Source organism: Bombus affinis, chromosome 18, assembly GCF_024516045.1.
Source record: "Bombus affinis isolate iyBomAffi1 chromosome 18, iyBomAffi1.2, whole genome shotgun sequence".
NCBI classification, from domain to species: Eukaryota; Metazoa; Arthropoda; class Insecta; order Hymenoptera; family Apidae; genus Bombus; species Bombus affinis.
In genome coordinates this window covers 3852671-3871855 of record NC_066361.1, presented here as the reverse complement: position 1 = coordinate 3871855, position 19185 = coordinate 3852671, and the positions used below count along the sequence as shown (strand labels likewise).

Here is a 19185-nt window from a genome sequence, read left to right as displayed (position 1 = left end):
AGATGGTATGTAACCAGGTGATAAATTAGAAAAACAGGCTTTAAGAAATCGATATAATTAAACACGAGGCGAGGATGAAATTAAAAAAAGCAGGAAGTAAATACGTAATTTGAGAATCAAAAGATAAATCATGAATGGACAGAAATAAATGTGCAATGTAAACAAAGTGAAAGCGTACGTACAGTGGCTGGCAAACTATTATTTCGAATTATTTTCCGTAGAAACTTTTTATTTTTATATCGTAATTTACATTTTGAAATTTTCTATTGTAATCATATCTGTAAAATTTGAAACGATGCATTTTATAATTGTCCGTCTAAATTGGCGAATCTCTAGTTAGAAACTTTTGTATAAAACAATTAGCAGATCGATATTTGAGTATACTGACGCAAACAGCGCGTTAAACACAATAGCGTGGAAGAAAAGATCCGAAGACAATGCGAGGCCTTATCCGTGACAAATTCTGATGAAGCATAAAGCACAGGAAAGCCATTAAACTTGACGCCTTTAACGATCATACGTGAGTCATCGTAAGTCTTAGCCAACGGAGTCCCTGAACTAAATACACCATCGCTATCTAACGTTCCTTCAAATCTCACCTGCTTACTGCAATCATCGAACATCTGACACAGAGTGAACTGACCATCCAACCACAGAGTCTGTCTTCTCTCTCTCTGTCTCTCCTCCTCCTCACATCGAAATAATCCATCCACGAGTCAATCTGAACCCTCATCCCTATAATTTGATCCAGGGCAAAAGCAAAGATCACGTTGGATAACGAACAGTGATGGCTGGCGGGCTGAAGGAAGCGGCTCGCAATCCGATCAGGACCCAAGCGTGTCGTATCCTAGTTGGTGGAAATGGCCGCTTGAAATTCAGCATCGGTTGATCGCGGCTGGGAACGCGAGCCTCGTACCCGAGCGGTACACGCGGCAATTTGCGTGTTCGCGGATCCTCACACGTATTATTTCGCGGGACCCAGGGAAATGTGTAATTCAAATGAGTTACGAGCGGTATCGCACTCCTGGGAAGTAGGTGCTAAGCGGTCGGATATGCTGATAGAGCGACAGTGATACGTACGACTGGAGGTGGGATCGCGATGGGGTTGAAAAGCGGCCGGTAAGAGAGAAACGGATATATAGAGAGACACGGAAGAGTAGAGACGAGAGCGTGCGAGGAGGGGACACGATACGGTTACAGCGGAGGGATAGGGCGCGACGAGAGCTCTGTTTGTAATAGTCTGTGATGGTACGCGGCGATGAGATGTGATCGCTTGGCGATGAGCTGTGGGCGACCTGATGGTCCCGCAGCGCTCTGCCATGCTCGCCTCAACTCCTGCACTCTCTCGACCAAACCTCGTACCAGATCCAGTTACTGCCTACGCGGCTGTCCGGCGCAATCTCTTTTTTCCCCCCTCCATTGGATCTTTATCGCCGTGCAGGAATCCGCCGCGATTTTCCGCGCTGCCTCGAAAATTGCCGCCCGGGTGCTCGCCTTTTCTGCTCCAGGAATACGCACATGGGGCACGCGTGGATCGATTTGATGGATGCCTGGCGAGTTTTTAATCTTCGCTAAGGGCGGCTCGGCTTGTTACCATGCTTTGTAATTGCTTGGAAGGTTAGGTTTGATGGGATGTATTGGAAACGAGGCGATGTCGAGGGGTTCGACTGTACGTTCGGTGGAAGTTCCGGCGAGGGAATTGCAGCGAAATGTTCCTACGATTTCTTTATCCGGGAGCGTACATTTTCTTGCCATACTGCGCCGTGACAGTTAATTTGAAGTGAGATATTCGAAGCCAAATTAACAATTTTTCGTTATTAAGGCAACATTACTTTGTAGTCTATGAATCGTGAACTGGTTTTTCAATGAAAATCACGGTTATTTTTGCTTTCAGAAAATGTCATCACGAAGAACTTCAATGCTTATTCACCTCAATATGTTTGTATTGAAATATGTGTAATTGGCAGCGTGGTAGTGACACACTATGTATGTAGTTGTACACATCTGTAGTGTAACTGTTGCATTGGTAGCGCGGAAAAGAAGATGGCGAGACAAAGAGAGCGCCGAGACGCGTGCAAATGATATCCACGAATATCTTGGGAATCGTTTATTAAATAGATGTAAAACTATTTTAATATGAATTCTAAGTGTAACCTTAGCATTTCTTTACTTTTATTTCGGCAAACCCATTTGCATCCAAGCGCGGATTATTACACAATCGGACGACTGTCTCCTATCATCAAGCGCGGATTATTACCCGCGCTGCGACTGCTTTTTATTTCAGTCGCTAAGTATTCTTCAAATGTGAGAGATCACGTTTGACTCTATATCAGTTTATTATTTTCTAAACAAGTCTTACTTTTGTTGTGAAAATCTTTTTAACTGCCACTATGAGTAAGTACCGTCAATCTTAATTAAATGTAACAAATTCAAATTGAAAAAGTATTCTAATTTTATAATGTAAACTAAAATTTAGTTGCCCCAATAGGTTTTTACTTTAAATGCCATATTTCCGGTGTACTATTATGTATTGACCATTTTAAAGAATTCCGCGAGAAATAATGTGATTTAATTTCTATTTTAATCTAAATAATCTTTACTTTTTTCCTCTGTTATAAAGAATGTAAGATGCGATGTTTGCCAAGTAACATTATCTACCAATCGTTTTGAATAATAAATTTTCGATAAACTCCATAAAGAATTCGGATGTCATTTACTACACCTACGACCGACCACACGCGATGATAAGAATCAGTCGTCAGTTGAACACCGCTGATGCCTTCAACTGTCCTCTTAAAAGTAGGGCCATGATGCAAATAGGTTAAGATCCACGATTCTCAACAGTTTGATTTTTAATAACAAGACGCACTTAACGCTGGAGAAACGACAGGAAACATTGGCCCAGGCGCTGCGATGGCTCTCATAGTGAAAGCAAGCGATCAGAAATCAACGAAGACCACGGAATCAAAGACTATACTTCGCTCGAAGGATCGTACCGTTTCAACGACCGTTCACCAGCCCGCAGGATCTCCACGGTCGTGATAAACGGTAGTTTGAGGCAGCGCGGCAAAGGAACGGCCGATGCAAAGTGATAACATAATCAGGTGATAATGTGGCAGTCATATCTCATCGCGAGAACCCGAGCGAGAAGTTAAAAGCAAGCGTAGACGAAGTTAGAGGGAGAAAGAGCATGTTGGCGTAGGAGGGGACGGTGAAAGAAGATGGTAAGGGCTCTGCAGAAGGTGGAAAAGAGAACGGAAGGTGGTTCTCTCTCATTGGCTAGCTCGCTTCGCGTCTAGACCCTTCGGGAGGGTAGGAGGAACGCGACGAATGACAACACCATTCGAGGAGAGTGAGTTTTCGCGAACAGCCGCTGTTATCTTCTAAATAAGGGGTTGCCAGGACTGATTCGACGATGATAACGTTTGTCGAGATGCATTCTCATTATTCTGCCTGATACTGTCGAGAAGCTGAAGTGATTAAATTGCAGGGCGAACGGCCCCCGAGCAAACGTAAACGCCGATTTTCGTTTGCTTTCATTAATCCTGCGTTCCGATCCCCTTTCCTCTATTCGTGATTTTCAAATGGCGTGCCAATCAGATTCGCGTGGCCTCCTCCATTACCGCATCATCGTATTATGCGCTGAACGGTGTGTAGCAGATTAAACAGCACCTTATAACACGTTCGTTGCGGATCTGCTTTTTATTTTCTACAATCTTGTAAACTGACAGATAATTTTCATACGATATCTATATACCATACTGTAAATGTAAATCTGTCTACAATTTTATGATCGTTAGTTCGCACTATACTATTGAAAACCACGTGCCAGCTCTCTGTTCATAACCTATAAAATGGACATATTAATAAAAATTGAAATTCCATCATTTTACAAAATATTATCCTTCCATATCAGCTTGAATATTTAACAAACATGTTAGTTTGCATTCTGCTACTGAAAACCACGTGCCAGCTCTCTGTTCATAACCTACAAAATGGACATATTAATAAAAATTGAAATTCCATCATTTTCCAAAATATTATCCTTCCATATCAGCTTGAACGTTTAACAAACATGTTAGTTTGCATTCTACTACTGAAAACCACGTGCCAGCTCTCTGTTCATAACCTACAAAATGGACATATTAATAAAAATTGAAATTCCATCATTTTCCAAAATATTATCCTTCCATATCAGCTTGAACGTTTAACAAACATGTTCTTTATAAAAGTAATACAATGTTGCAACGATGCAAGTCTTAGATGCTAACCAAAATCTTGCATCTGCAGATACTTTCTCCTGACCAGTGATTGAATTTTTCAAGAGTATCCTTCAAAGTCGAAACTAGACTCGAGGAAGCTTTAATAATAAGATCCTTTCCTCCCGAGAGCCTTCAATTTCTACCAACGAAACTCGCTGCGCGGTATCGCGTTTAAATTCTCTTTTCATTCATTTTCCTCGGAAGGAAGCTGAATCGAGTTGACCTGGTTCCGGCGTGAGTACAATCGCGTTAGAAACAAATGCAGGGGAGAGCAATACTCGTGAAGATGGGAATGTATCAAATGCGAGTTAGGGCCACGGCCAGCAGCCTGTGCCTCGCAAACCCACCTCTCTCTTTTCCTATCCTTCTCATTCTTTCGGTTCCTCTCTACTCAACAGGCCTTCCCCGCTTTCCTTTCCCCCTCTCTCACTCTCCACTTATTATTTGTAGCCACAGCGTGGTGGTTTGCCGGCGCGCACCAGCATCCATTTAATCTCTCTCAGTGAGAAGCGTTTCTTTGATCAGCGCGCGACCGCATCTGCCTGGTAATATCTCAAGCTGGTCCTGCAACCGGCGTCCCGGGCGCGAGCTCCCCGTCTTGCCCGCACCGAGGCATTTGTTGCTGTCAACCGGCACCTCGGATAGTCTCTGTACCCGTTGACTGCGCGCTCTCCCCTTCCCCTTGCTCCTTCTTCTGCTGCTTCATCCTCTTCTTTTTCTGCCGCGTTTCCACTCATCTTCGTCCTCGTCATACTCCTCTTCTTCTTCCTTCACCGGACCCTTGGTCGCTGCCACGAGGCTTCGAAGGTTCGCGTGAGCCCAAGTCGCGTGCATATCGTCGTTCCACCACTTTCGACCAATGGAAATCCTGTATTTTTCGTCTTTGCATGCGTGCCAGGCTCTTTGTCTTTTTATTTAAAAAAGGCCGCGTCTTATAAACTTACCGATGGTTCTCGTTGATTTTAGAAGACTTGACGTTATTACGAAGAACGTACGGATCGAAGAATTTCGAAGCTCGTGCGGCTATTTTTCACTGTACTTTTTTATAAAACACAACGAAATTCGACTTTGTACAATAAAAACGTCCCGCAGAAACGTATTAACTTGGAAGGAGAATCGCGAGGGCAGTAGACATTAATCACAGGAAATATTTTGGCTTCTGGTATTTCGAGAGGGTTTCCATAATTAATACTAACCGATTCTACCTGTCTTCCGCAATTTTTATCCTATTTCTCATGTTTCGAGAAGCGTAACGACGCATCCTTAATTCGTTCGAGCTTCGTTTCTTAGATGTTGCCGTGTACGTTTCACTTTCCTTATTCCGTCTACTTTATCTTCCGCGGTAGAACGGTTCTTAAGAAGATAAGAATCTTCCAGAAAATAGTAACAAATTGAACAATTCGTCGCGTATTTCCGTTCACTACCATCGAAACTTTCATTTTATAGATATCATCAAACTTTGCTGTTCGAAGAACATATTTCCCTCGCTTTCTGAACTATGAGATATGAGCCTGTTTAGAGAAACACGAATTATCTTAATTATATTTAACGTATGCGCATACGCATCGCAACACGGTAGAATTATTTGAATCATATAACTTTCAACATGTTGGAGAACTTGAACATTACATTTGATAATCAAACTTCTTATAGAACACCACTAGTCTTTCATATGATACGTAAAGTGAAATAAAATAATGTACATGCGCTATTAAATTACAATTACAAGCGAGTATATTAATATTAATTGAACAAATTTTCCTTTCCACGAGTATAAGTCTTCTATCGTCGTAGAGAATCTCGTCTTCTATGGTCGTCGAGCTGTCAATGTAATTGCACGATATATTTCACTGTTTATCACGGCCACTGATAACGACCTCGATGATCTGTTTCCAAATATAAATCTTCTAAAAACACTTCACGACTGAACTGGGCGTAATTAAATTGCTAGAGTCTTTATTTTACAACGACGTATCTTTACACAAACACGAAACCTAATCTGTCAAACGTTGTGATCTTTATTTTGATAGAACAAAATTGATCATAATTCGATAAAATAATATAAAACGAAAAACGTTGTGTATCCATATTTACTTACAAAACGAAAGAAACCTAATACTTAGGTTAACTGAAATATTCATCTGATCCGAAAACCTAACCTCATCGAACTGACAACTTCGTATTCTGACAGGTGTCGACTTTCATGCAGATAAAAGGAGCTCGAGTTGCGATCGACAATCGTCTCTTCCTTCAAGCTTCCTTACGATCGCGAATTATTGCCAACGTTTTGTCCACCTGATCCACAGGATATTCATCCAGAAACGTTTCACGATCGTAATCCGCTGGACGAGCGCTCACGCTCGCTTTGAAAAATACTTGAGCGGCCGGTATTTGTCATTTAATTAACAGCTAGTGTATTTGCACGATCGTTAACAGCGACCTGGGGTCTGTCGTGAAAGAAGTCGGCTCACTCGCGAAGAAAACAGGAAACGAAATGGAGTGCTCCTGTGTTGGGACAACTGGCTGCAAGGATATATTATAGGTCGCCAGCGGGGCACACACGCTCGCACGTAAAGATGCACGCATGTGCACACACATAGGACACTGTATAAGCGTGTGTGTAAAAGTGGCTATGTGTATGGTAGTAATATGTAACGCACTTTGGAGTAATGCTACGTCAAAGCCAGCGCCACCGAAAATATGAGCCGGCTGCCGAGCGCCCCGCTAATGCTCGCCCATTTATTATGCTTACATTATTTCGAGATTATTAGTCTTCTCCTCCTCTTCTAAAAACCTTACGTAATGTTTTGACTCGCGACCCGCCGCCGCTACCGCGCTAATGTCGCTGCAAATAAGCGACGCGGGCCTGCTCGAAAATTTCGCTGGCCCGTTCGCGAGCTACCCCTAATTCCTCACTTTCCTACTCGTCCTACATTCTGTCCCCGTTGTTTATTTCTTTTTTACATTCGTCCTGATTACCGAGGGATAGCTAGCACGGAAATTTTGAGCCGCAAAGGTAGGTCGGTTCGTATTTGATAACGTCATGCCAGGTGAATTAAAGTAAAACAACCGAAAGTGTGCAGATATGTAGTTGGAGACGTTAGAATGAGAATAATGTGTGGGTTTATTATTATCCATTTTGATAGATTGGTCCCACTCTTTGTAGTTTTCATAAAGCTTTGAACAATCTGTGTTTACGTTTTCTATTTGATTATACCCACAGAGTACACTTAGAATGTTTGGCTTTTTCATTTATTTTGAGACATCCTATTTACGCTTTAGAATATTAATCTAAATAATAATATGTGGGCTTGTTATTATCCATTTTGATAAATTGGTCCTACTCTTTGTATTTTTCATAAAGCTTTGAACAATCTGTGTTTACGTTTTCTATTTGATTATACCTACAGAGTACACTTAGAATGTTTGGCTTTTTCATTTATTTTGAGACATCCTATTTACGCTTTAGAATATTAATCTAAATAATAATGTGTGGATTTGTTGTTATCCATTTTGATAGGTTAGATTTTTCATAAAGCTTTGAACAATCTGTGTTTACATAACATTCTCTATTTTAATTATACCCACAGGGTACACTTAGAATGTTTGGCTTTTTTATTTATTTTAAGACATCCTATTTACGCTTTAGAATATTAATCTAAATAATAATGTGTGAATTTGTTATTATCCATTTTGATAGGTTGGATTTTCCATAAAGCTTTGAACATTTTCTGTTTGATTATACCCACAGAGTACACTTAAAATGTTTTTTCATTTATTTTAAGACATGCTATTTACGCTTCAAAATATTAATTTCGTAATGTAATATCGAAAGGTTTGGTGCATCGTGAGTTATGTTTCACGTTGATTCACGGTACTGGTACTATATTTCAATTTTTCTAGTATTGAGATATGTGTAATTTCGTGTGCGACAGTAGATTAGTCGCGTAGTAGTGACACACGTATATGAGTATGAGAGTATGGAAGTATGTATGCGTCTCGAAAAACAGAAGAATGCAACTGTTCCATTCGTAGCGCGGTAAAGAAGATGGTGAGACAAAGAGAGCGCTGAGATGCGTGCAAATGCGTATCCACGAAAATCCTGTAAATCACATATTAAATAAATCTGAAACTATTTTCATATAAATGCTAAGTGTAATCTAAATGTTCCTTTACTTTTATTTCGCCGCTTAAGATTCATAATTATCAACATTTAGTATCTATGCAAAAATGAAAAATTATTAACTAAATTTAACAACTCACAGCGTCTATCATTGGTCGCTAAACATCTGTAAGGTCAACCAATGTTGAACTTCTCCATAAGTAGAAATTAAACTTATTACGAACAAAGATACTACAACGAGATAATCAAAATCTACTCTTCTCGATATCATTAGAAGAATTCTAAATTCCTTTACTCCTTTGCCTCTTTCCGAATAGGCGCAAGGCGGCGTGACGTACTTAGCTAGGGGTCGTCCATGGAACAACGGGCGAGGAAATCCACGTACACAGGTGAACGAGCGCGCAACGTGAATTAGACAGCTGTCAAAGTCCCGCGGAGGAGAAGATCGAGTGGCCATATATGTGGTGCGCGAAAGGGCATCAAGAGAGCTTAGAGGAGAGGGTGGAAGAGAGGTAGTGGAGAGAGAGGGTTTGGCAGGCAGGCGAATGGATTTGGATGTGGAATGGAAGCAAGGCAATAGTAGGAGCGCTAGACAAAGACAGTGGTATGCCGGGGGAACAGGCGGAGAGCAACGGGAGATGCTGGAAAGGGGACAAAAGAGGGAGAGGGGGTGAGCACTGATAAATACCACGCCATTTCTCTTTGTGCTCCCCGGCGAGAGCACAAACACAGGGCGGCTCCCTTCGTTTCAACCTGAGCGAGAGTAGCTACCTAAACCTTCCTCTCTTCTTATTCCATCTCTCTCTCTCTCTTTCTTTCTGTTCCTTATCCTTCCTCATCTCTTTTGTGCCCGACTTCGAGTTTACCCTCCCGCTTTTCTATCTCTCTTTCTCTTTCTTTCTTTTTCTCCTCTTACCCTTTCCCGGTGTATAGTCCCGTCTCTCGATCGTTTTACCATCACTCTGTTTATCTTTCGATATTCCCCAGGTTTCGGCTTTATCGCGACTTGCGGCGAGATTAGCTTAGCAAGCAAGAATTAACGACGTTCGATGAATCTGCAGCGTGTTTTATGTCGGACAAGCTTCGATTGATTCGGACAGTTGCGGACAATTGTGGTATCAGTGACGATCTTACTCAGAGACAATTGCGAATAAATAAAATGAAACTTGTGTGTTTCTATTACAACTATTGGCTTGGCAACTAAGTGATTGCGGACTTTGTCAATACCATCTAATGGCAAAATCCGCAATCACATAGTTGCTAATCCAATAGAAGGATATTTACGTGCAAATTTACATGAATACAAAAAATTAAAAATTACATGAATAATTAAAAAAATACAAAAATTACATGCATGGAATTAAGGAAAAGAAATATTTTACTTCAGATATTTTTCACCTTCTTGAGTATTATAATCTGTATATCTTTGCACATTAACATTTTCCAAATAAATATTCAAACACCTTCTAATTATAGTTACAATTACTATACGCACTCGTAAAGGCTTGGAGATCCATAACAAGGTTCTTTGGACAAACGTAGATGTATTCTGCACGAAAAATTTGACATTTGAAGGAAATACATAAATTATATCAGGATACTTTCAAGGAGAGTGTTACAACTAACGCAATAATCCTCGATAAAACCAACGTATACTATTTGTCGTATATATATATACGTTGTATACGTGTCGTATATAGTACGTAATAGTACAATATATTTGTCGTCGTACAACGTATATATATATTGATCAAGACGACGAAGTTTTGTAAAGAGAAGGGTTGAAACTCCTCGCGAGCAGATGATCGATGATCGACAGGATCGTTTGAAGGACAAAACAGATACGTTTAATCCCGGAGGCGAGTCATCTCGCGTGTTTCCGATGCTTCGCAGAGGGGAACAAGCGGTGAAGTAATTAAGAAGCCTTTTTTTCGATGGATTTTCTCCAGCGGCAGCTCGCACGAATGGCGGCCAATGCCCGATTTCTCCTCAGGGATTGGTTTTAAAATTAATGCTGTGTTTCTCCGTTTCGGCTCTTAATGGATTCTGGGAGGAGCTCAGCGAGAACCAATCGCCTTCTGCAGACAACCTGAACCGAAGTGAAAGCATGACACCCACGAAACGATGCCGGCCGCTTCTCGAGATTAGGTCGTATTCACGACTTTTTCCCTTTTCCCTACCTTCGTCCCACCACTGATCCGTTTGCTTACCTGGTCATCGACTAGGGTCCATCGGTCTCAGCGATGTTCTTAATGGTAACGTAGTATAAAAACTCGTTTGGCGGTGCCTGGTGGATGGTCGCGACACGCACTAACATAGGAAATCGATGAGTTATCGAGACTGGAATTTAACATTGGCTTTCGAACGGTAAATTACATTGCGTAAGTTTCATCAGTTTCGAGTCTCAAGAGGAAAGTAATTGGAAATTATAGTTGTTATTTGAAATCGAATCTTCTAAGTCTTTTTAATTCATCGTTCTGGTTGGTTTATCACTGAAAATAAATTTTCTTATAGTAGGAACATGCCAGCGTAAGACATGGCAGCTTGAGTTCGTAAGAATCAATGGAGAAAATAAGGAAATTGTAAAATAATTTACTATTTGTCAAGACTGTGCCCATACACAAAACTCAAAGAATCCTCGCATTAACTTATCTTCCACGTTCTCGTAGATGTCACATGTACATGTAAATACAGTTACACAGTTCCAGCAATCTCATATTTCACATCGGTATTATGATCGGATCTTTTGCCAAGCATTAACACGATCGCCTCATCCCTTCTTCGATAAATTCATTCTCCTTAATATCAGTCAGCCATAACGAAAACCAGGAGATTTATCAATATCTTGGATATCCACCTACTCTGGCGTAAATCGCCCACGCACAAACCATCCGAATCACAGCCTATTCAATGTCAACCGGGACGAAGCAGACAAACGGAGGCTGTCCACACTTTTTGCCCCTGAAGCGCATGTAACATAACTGTTCCCCGTTTCCCGTACTATGAATAAGATAACGTTGGTGCGTATAGCGTTTTCATTCCACCAGAATATCAACGCAGTGCCTGTTGAATAATAATCGGCCGACTACGAACCGAGTTCCGTTAGGCCGAGCCGCGAAAAGAAGAAACCAACGATCCCACGACGCAATGATGGCCGCGTACAAAGGCCGCGAATCGCTGACGTAGCGGCCGTTTAGTAGGTACATTGAGGCGTGGGCGTAGAACGGACGGTGCGTAGGCTAGCCAGGATTAAGACGTCAGGCGCCCGCGGCGCTTGATTAATGCAGCGCATTCACGGCAACGAAAAGATCCTGCGCCCTTTGCGGGATCTCGCGCGAGCCTCCGCAACCTCCATCGAGAAACCACGTTCGCCGTTTTTCTAGCGGACACGTAACGAATAGCGAAGTGAACGAGCCGACCACTGCACCGTAACACCGCGGACCTCTGCCGCATCGTTTGACAACACTGCACCACTCCGACAATTCGTCCAGCACCTTTCAGCTGTTTCATACATCAAACTAATCCTAATCGGTATTGAGAATAATATTGGAATTTAGAAGGTTTTGGAGAATTAGGGATTTTTTAAATTCCGAAGAGTACCTAGGGAATTTAGTAACATTAGATTGCCCGAAAAGTTTCTTTCCTTTTATAAGGAAATAATAAACGCACAATGTCTTTTGTTTTTGTCGAGAATTGTGCATCTTAATTGCCGAAATAAAAGTAAAGAAACACTAAGGTTACACTTAGAATTCATATTAAAATAGTTTTAGGTTTATTTAATAAACGATTTCTAGGATTTCGTCGATATACATTTGCACGCGTTTCAGCACTTTCTTTGTCTCACCATCTCCTATACCACACTGCCACTGGACAGTTACATTTATCTGTTTTTCGAGACGCCGCGCACACACATACTTCACACACTCATATTCACATACGTGGGTCACTACTACGTGGCCAATCCAGTCTAGCACACAAAATTATACATATCTCGATAGTTTTATATTAGTTTATTGAATTATGCACGTAATAATAGAAATAGAACGAAAAGAAAATAGAACGATAAAAGAGAAATTGTTGTTCATCTATTATTACCTCAGAATGAAAGAAACTTTGCGGATAACCTAACAAGTATATGGTGATAGCCTTAAGATTGCTGTATAGTAGAATTTCGTTTCTTTGAACTTTATTTACTCGAAGGAAGATACTAGGAAAGTTATTGGTGATTTTTAAAAGTTTCTCGATTACACGTGGTACAGTAGAACTTTGTTTATATGAAGTCCATTCATTATCTCGGTAGAATTTCCATTTATGTGAGTTTCATGTATTTCAACGAAATTTTACTTTCTGTTAGATCCAATGCACTGCTGGCGATTGGACGTAACTTATCTGAACATAAACTCCTACTATAGTTACGAAAAATCATAGGTAGCTGAAAGCATCAATGAACTCTTATTATACGAATTGCTTGTCCTTGTAATATGATATAAATGGAATTCTACTGTATATTCGATTATGTATATTCTTGGAACATATTACTCATATTTAATGTATTACATTAAACTATTCGGTTTGAATCTTCTCTGAAAAATCCGACATTTCAGATGATCATCATTCATACTCTGAACTATATACAGACGCAAGAGGAGTCGAGAAAGTGTTAATATATTCAGCAAAACTTGAAACTTTCAACTCCTTGGTACCTTGAAACTTATTTGGAAACCTTGAAAGCGACGTTTCATTAAAACTGGTCATTGAAACTCGAAAGTAATTATCAGTGTCTGCTGAGAATCTGGTAGCTTCAAGGACGTTGAACGCAAGCACACAGTTAACCATGGGAAACAGGTATCGTCTCACTTGGTATTATTATACCTCTAGAACGAAAGGGGCGAAGGTTTCCTCGCACATATATGCACACGCTATCCCTTTCATCCATTTTGCTGCAAGATCAAGGTAATCGATTAAATTGGCATGTTAATAGATGAAATTGTCTGAATATTACAAACACGCAATGCAAACAGGTCTTTTTCCATCTGAGATAACCGATAATTTGGAGGTTAGGCTGGATTATTAAGCAATTACCAGCGATAAAATAGCGAATATCGAGCTGCTGTTGACAAAGCCATGGCAAATCGGTTGTTCGTACATGCTTGGGATAACGAGCTCATTAACCAAAGATCACCCTCCTCAATCGAGAGCAGATCACCTGTCAGTATAGCGTCGATAACCGTCTGCACCTGCGAGGGCTTGATTGTAGCTAATGTAAAGGCACTCTTTCGCCTCGATTAATGACGCACAGGAAAATGACTTCCTCCACGATACCGCGAAACCGATTCAGCTACCACGTCGATTAACCATCGTGAAATATTGTAATTTCTTTGTCACCGTGTAAACAGGTGGAAACGAATCGTTGAGTATCTTCAAATTTAAATACTAAATATTCTGATCCTCGATTTTTGTATTATAATTTTTGGTTCTCGCAAGTAAAAGAATTTTGAATATTTCAAGATTGAAAATTGAAAAATAGAATAGAATATAGAGAGAATATAAAAATAGAAAGAGGATTGAAGCTTGCAATATAACAGTATATCTCTATTGATAAAAGGTTCCTTCAAATTTAAATGTTATTTATATGCATGATTTCTCGTTTCAATTTTATGCTTGTTATATTGCAAGTAACGCAAAGAACACAGTAGGGGAGGACGAGTTAACTCGTCATTGGAATTCCTAACCTCTAGGGTATAATTATTTCTTTGTTTATCAATCTCTTACTTTCAATTGTATCGTTTCATTCTTATTGCAAGTAATTTGTGTAGGTAATATTTACATTTGCAAGAACCAACATTCACCTAACTGAAATTAATTTGCCTTTGTCGAGTCTATTCAAGTCTATGATTATAGAAGTTTGCAGTTAAGTTTTAGCTCTAGAATTCTCTGGCCTCGTTAATAAACTGACTCGTCGACAGACCAGGTAGCTCGTAGTTTCGCATCTCGGGTATCTTACGATTTTCGAGGTCGAAAATTTCAAAGGAACGGTCAATCAACTTCCGTCTCTGGTTCTCGAAGATCGCTTCACAATTGAAACGTCACGAAAACGAATGGCTACACGTCAGTTTGGATGGAAAAGCCATTAACGAACATGATCCTCGAAAAGCAACTGAACGCTGAAGGGGTTCTCGAACCCTTATTATCGCTACGACTAATTTTTCTTGACTCCTACGAAAAATTCACTTCGCTGTCCCACGAGAACGACCTTTGACTCGATGGAACTCAAATTTTTCCAGATTTATCCCACCATCTTCGTATCTTTCCGCATCTTCAAACAAAGCTACCATCCAATATCCCCACTTCGAATCTCGAGCAAACAAAAATCCTTCCTCGTAAGTAACAATCTACACGTCCAATAAATCCATAGCTTCTAAACCCATCTACTATTTTATCATCCCCTTTTTGCAAACAGGATTTCCATCAGACATGCCGGTTGTTTGAATTGTCAAGCAATCGTCTAGCCATAACCTAGAAAAGGTAAACAGTGGAAGACGAAGAGGGAAAGGGATTGCGACATCCGATGCTAGGGCTACGTGTCGAGACAGTGGATGGACAGGACGAGATCCGTTGCACAGGACACCCAATTGAAACGTCCCGGAACGAAGGATGGATGGCTGTCACTAGCGTGAGGGAGGTCTGACCGTGCGAGCACGGTTGCCATTTTGAATTCCCCTCGATTGCTGGGCCGAGTTTGAGGGATCGTAGGCGGAGATGAAGCTTTTACACCGTGCAACGAAGACGGGAGATGGAAGGCTGGTCTGGATGGATGCCGTTCAGAAGACGACCAGGTACCCAGGCCTGATACCTCGTACAAGGATACACCTTATTCCGAGCAGAGGATAAACGCGGTAAGAGAGAGGCGCGGCCCACGGCGTCATTTATCATTGCTGGAGCTCATTAAGGCCGAATCTGCCGCACGCTGATCGTCTGGGATTACACTTTCCTCTGGTCGGATCCCTCCGGCGCTTAACCCTCCATCCTTTCGGCTCTCTGTTCGCTTCCTTCCTTCTTGCTTTCACCGTACTATCCTTCGTTCTTCCAATGGATACACGTTCGTTCGTTTGTGTGTTCCGGGGTGCTCTCGTTACGAGGGATTCTCCGCTGTACCCAGCACGATCTGCTCGCCTGTCGATGAGCTGATTGCTGTTTGGATACACACGGACGCTCCCTGTTGGCAAGGGAGTTTATACGTGCGTAAGAGAAATGGTAGTGGCTGGTCCGTTTGTTCAGAATGGATTTCCAGCCAGGATTCTCTCTGTTACGAGCTAACTTCTTCGCCAGGTATTGAGTCGTCAAATGTGCCGATTGCTTCTTCGTGAATCTTTTGTAATTGGGAGGTTAGTATTTCCAATTGACTACTGTCTTTAGTTTCGAGCTTTTCATTATGCATCCTGTTCACTACAGCTTTAATAGCAATCAGTCTAATTTATGCGATCATCTGTATTTGGATAATCACATACTTTGTTATATTCAGATGTTTGCTAGTGTTAAGTGATTGCTCATCTGCATATATTCGCTGTAATCACCACTTCCTTGTACTATGTCCTTTTTCTTACCTCCAGTTCCACCAGACAACGCCACGTTTATTTGTTAACCGCATTTATTCATCTGCTGCATGTTTTAAAATAGGACCCTTCACTGATATTCTACTAGGACGGTGCAAACAGCTTCCTACTTCTCAGAAAATAAATTTTCAGAATGAAACGATCTTGAAATCTCATCATCAGGACAGAGGATGTTTCATTACCAAACGCGTGACAGTCGCTGAACAACTTTCTAACGTCCAGCAGAGGATAGAGGACACCAAATTCTGCATGCAGGATTGTCGCTCTCGCTGAGCCGCAAAGTACTCGACGGCGAGTCTATTTGATCAGGTAGCATGCGATCGCTGCATCAAACCCGATCAATCTCGTTACAGCAGTTTCTTTCGCGAGACGACCACGAAGAGTTTCACTCGGGAACAGAATCACAAAGCGTGGCAGCTTTAGCAGACGCCATTTACGCGCTCGTCGTTCTTTCCAGCTCCCGGCTCACATGCTGACCTCGCTCGGTTTTTCCGACCGGCCTCCGGGCGAAATCCGGCCAACGGTGCATTAACTCTCCAACCCGAGCAGCCTAATGACGCCACCGCGTCCCCATAGGGATCCTACGCTCGTGATTTCTTTCTCGCTGCTTTCTGTTACCAGTTCGGTCCTGGCTCATCTATCACGCCGCGAAAAAACTCGCTCCTTATATCGTGTCCTTCTCTCCTTTCTACCCGGCTCTACCCGTCGTTCTATTGTCTATTATCGCCTGCCTTGTTTCTTCTGCCTCCTCCACTCTCCGCTTCCAGATACCAACGTTGCGTTATTCCTGAGCGAGTGCATTTTTTGAAGAAAAGTGCTCAAGGATTTGACCAGGTGTTTTCGATTATCTTGAGATTTGCAATTATTCTATAGCTCTGAGATTCTCTGAAGTCACGTTGGTGTTGTTGGGAACCTGGTCTAATATCATTTAAATGTAATAGCATGGTCGTCGAGGAAAAGTCCGCACCCTATTTTAATCTTTCGTCGTGAAACAGAAACTTGGCCGACATCTCTGAAGGCAAACGATCCGCAGTTCCAAACCCCTCCTCCATATCCATCAACACCAACAATCCCCTGCTCCATGGCAATCTTTCGACCTTTCAACGTTTCTCAAAATATTTCTCGAATCCTAACACAACTGACAAATATGGTTACAGGAGGACTGTATCGACCGGATGGCAAGATAGTTGGAAGCTGAAAGAGAAGCAAACGGGATGGTAAAAAGCAAAACGATCCATGAACCGGGCAACAAGACGGTGGCGGACAGGACTAAGGGCGAAGACGCTAGAACGAGGCATTTGTCGCGAGTAGAGCAAACACTCGCAACTCCATCAACGTCGCCGAAGTTTCTTTCGGGTGTTGCCTCGGCCACGGTTGTATTCAACGGCACGGAGCGTCGGTGTTCTATCGCTTTTCGGTTTTTGCCTGTCACCCCTGCCCCTCGTAAGCGCCGCGACCGTGCGCTAGCAAACCACTCGTGGCTGCCCCCTCTGGCTGAGAAATGCCGCTACTTTTATTTTGCCGGTTCCCTACGTTAGCGATTTTTCCATCACCGCGGCGAGATATTTCACCGGCAATCTAAGAGTCGCAAATGGAGTCCACAATGAGGCAGAAATGGCTTGGCGCACTGATGGCCCCGGCATTTGTCTTCCCTCTGTTCCTTCCTCCTTTCCTCGTCCTCCTTCCTTTCCCTAGCTCCAGCACGCGTCTCTTCTCACCCCTCTCTTTGCAACCTACGGTCAGATGACCAGCGCCTTATTCACGCTGCAATTGTTTTCCTTTAATCTTGCCTCGTTTCTTTTTTAATCGAACCATAGGCAAACGTATCCGTCCGTTGATTACATTGGTGTACACCGTGTGCGAAGAGTTTGCAGGATAGAAGAGGATCCGAAGCTTGAGACGAGCATCCTGCCCCAATTAAAATATCCTGATCACCAAAGAGCAGAGGAAAAAATAAAAGGCACGAGACTCTTCATCTTTTCCAGTTTAACCGACCATCAGCTCAAGTGAACACGCTTATTAACGACATCATTGCGGCCAGCTGCTGGTACAGGGCTATCTTTATGCAAAGAGCGCGTAAGCGTCGAGGAAAAGGGCAGAGGATCGTGGAACGCGGTCGTGCGAGTCAGCGCAGCCATCTCGAGGGCGCCACCGTCCCCGCCATCTTCTCCGCGCCGGGCAATAGCCGCGCAATTATAAGTCCATCAACGGCGAACGAAGCTCCGCGTTTTTCTGACGCCAGCCGCGAGTGCTGAAGAGAAGGAAGAACGAGCGCGCAAGCAAGAGGACGCTTTCTACGGTGCTCGGATCGTGTGCGTGGCGCGTACAGCGCTTTGCTCGAAAGAGGCAGAGACCGGTAACGCGGGCATTTCGTGCATCAAAGTCGGTCTGATGCGATTTTAATCGCGGCTACCCCTCCCGCTTTTTCTCCGCCCGCCGCCAAAGGCCTCGACTCTCGGCCGGACCAACCCCTAGCCACCCGGTCCCGTGTAAAACCGATTAATTTCATTCCTCTGCCCCTCGATATCGAAGGAATCTAGCCGCCGGCTGACGACAACCGGCTCCGCGTAATACGTGCCTTCTTGCCATTGTCGCCCTTTCCAATCTAGTCCCCCTATATATTAGCAATTAACCGTTGCAACGATCGAATTTCAGATCACGAGTGAAGGATTTCTCCGAATGCAGACTTTTAACGTCTAAAATACCGGTAACTCGATATAGCGCGAGATGGATCGAATGACCGATAAGATAAGCTAAGAATATTGTTCCTTATCAGTAGGCGAGAGAATGTAATTATTGAAGTTTAACGTAGCGTGTTATAAGTGGTTCGTTTAAATGGATATCAGATACCGATCGTCCGAGAAATTGTTAGCTATGAATAAAGATAAGAATGCTTTAAAGTTTTACATTTTAAATAACTTTTTAATAAACCATTTTCTTATTACTTTTATAACAATTCAACAGTTTTATTATTAGAGAATATCTTTTCAAATACCTACGACGATCCTTCGCAAGTAGTCAAATAAGCGACACCCGAATGTGGGTTACGCGGCCCGACCAGAAACTTTCCTGACACCCGAATACGGCAGTTAAAAGATATACATTCACTCATCCACCGAAATTCCTCAGACAGCAGCTAACGGTGCTTATCGGCGGACGCAAAAAGGGTGAAGCTGGGGTACGAAGT

The 19185-nt window shown here is 42.3% G+C and overlaps 4 long non-coding RNA genes across 4 annotated transcripts in view; 2 read left to right on the top strand and 2 right to left on the bottom strand.

Moving 5' to 3' along the window:
- The window catches only part of LOC126926672 (uncharacterized), a 148750-nt gene that overhangs the window by 9395 nt on the left and 120170 nt on the right, over positions 1-19185 (bottom strand). The gene's annotated exons all lie outside the window — the stretch shown is intronic.
- The window catches only part of LOC126926692 (uncharacterized), a 222543-nt gene that overhangs the window by 181579 nt on the left and 21779 nt on the right, over positions 1-19185 (top strand). The window lies entirely within an intron of this gene.
- On the bottom strand, positions 9811-13888 carry LOC126926706 (uncharacterized). The gene is made up of 3 exons (XR_007714797.1): positions 10982-13888; positions 10596-10877; positions 9811-10474 (listed from the first exon to the last, which is right to left on the bottom strand). It is a non-coding gene; the product is annotated as an uncharacterized LOC126926706 (long non-coding RNA).
- Positions 13951-18954, top strand: LOC126926720 (uncharacterized). The gene is made up of 3 exons (XR_007714812.1): positions 13951-14765; positions 14846-15281; positions 17156-18954. It is a non-coding gene; the product is annotated as an uncharacterized LOC126926720 (long non-coding RNA).